This window comes from Pyxicephalus adspersus, chromosome 5 (assembly GCF_032062135.1).
Source record: "Pyxicephalus adspersus chromosome 5, UCB_Pads_2.0, whole genome shotgun sequence".
NCBI classification, from domain to species: Eukaryota; Metazoa; Chordata; class Amphibia; order Anura; family Pyxicephalidae; genus Pyxicephalus; species Pyxicephalus adspersus.
In genome coordinates this window covers 5118968-5120174 of record NC_092862.1, presented here as the reverse complement: position 1 = coordinate 5120174, position 1207 = coordinate 5118968, and the positions used below count along the sequence as shown (strand labels likewise).

Genomic DNA, 1207 nt, shown 5'->3' with positions numbered 1-1207 from the left:
GATGGGGGTCTATAGGACACGGATCATACAATGCACACACATGTGATGGGGGTCTATAGGACACGGATCATACAATGCACACACATGTGATGGGGCATATAGGACACAGATCATACAATGCACACACATGAGATGGGGGTCTATAGGGCATGGCTGAATACATGGAGATGGGGTCGGTATGCTGGCTGTATGACACACACAGAGTAGGGAGCGGTGATGTCGGGAAGGCGCCCGGAGAATCCAGCACACAGCTCACACACCCCGCCACCATCACCTCCCCCCATTACCCTTCCCCCTCCTATCGGTACCGTCAGCTCTCAACCACTTACCTCACAACACACCGGATCTCCCCGCCACCGCCGCTGTTCTGCTGGAAACCCGCCTACTAATCCCGACAACTCCGCCCCACGCTGGACCCGCCTGCTAATATTGGCCACACCTTCTTTTCCCTGCGCCATCGATTCTATAGCTTCACCCCGCCCCCTGACCTAGCCACGCCTCTGATAGGTCACACCCAAGTGAGCTCTCGAGCTCCGCCCACTCTTTTCTTGGCTCTGCTTGGGACGCTTGGGCGGGGCTATGCCAAAAGCATGTACTGTCACGTGACGCAGGGCCAGAGGAGACCCTCGAGAGTATCCTGGAGTGACCTCGAGTATGGGCCAGGGAGGGCGGGGAGAGGGCGGGGCGACACCTGAGCCCCTCCCTATTATCAGAGTGCTGTGTATTCTCCTATAGCAATCCCATAATTTATATATATAAAGTTTTGCTGTGTATGGGCTCTCCTAGATTGTAAGGAGGGTAGCATATTGTAGCCTAAGGTGAATAGATACATACTATAAAGCGTCCTTTTTTTGATATGGGAAATGAATGCCATCCAGAAAGTCCAATTGTGGTGCCAGTGCCCCAAAACAAGGATGGCGTCCCCAGCAAGATCTCGGCATATTGTGTGAATCCCCCACAATAAAGGGCCATCATCTCAGACCGCGAAGGATCCGTCGCCCGTGATGTGATACGATGGAGCTCTCTCCTGGGAGGATAAGCTTTAAAATCTCTTTAGATGGAGCTCAGCAGGTTTCTTGGACCTAAAATGAACTGAAAGCTCCACAAGCAAGAGAACAGTGAAAGGAATGGAGAGGACGGCCCTCCCAGACCAAGAGTGTGTGAATGTATTCATCAGGAATGTGTGAATGTATTCATCAGCCTCCAT

At 52.4% G+C, this 1207-nt stretch overlaps 1 protein-coding gene across 1 annotated transcript in view; it reads right to left on the bottom strand.

The window, feature by feature from the left end:
- The window catches only part of PTP4A3 (protein tyrosine phosphatase 4A3), a 58240-nt gene extending 57836 nt beyond the window's left edge, over positions 1-404 (bottom strand). The window contains exon 1 of the mRNA XM_072410605.1: positions 330-404. The gene's annotated coding sequence lies outside the window, so the exon portion shown is untranslated. The remainder of the gene's footprint in view (positions 1-329) is intronic.
- Between the last annotated feature and the right edge of the window lie 803 nt (positions 405-1207).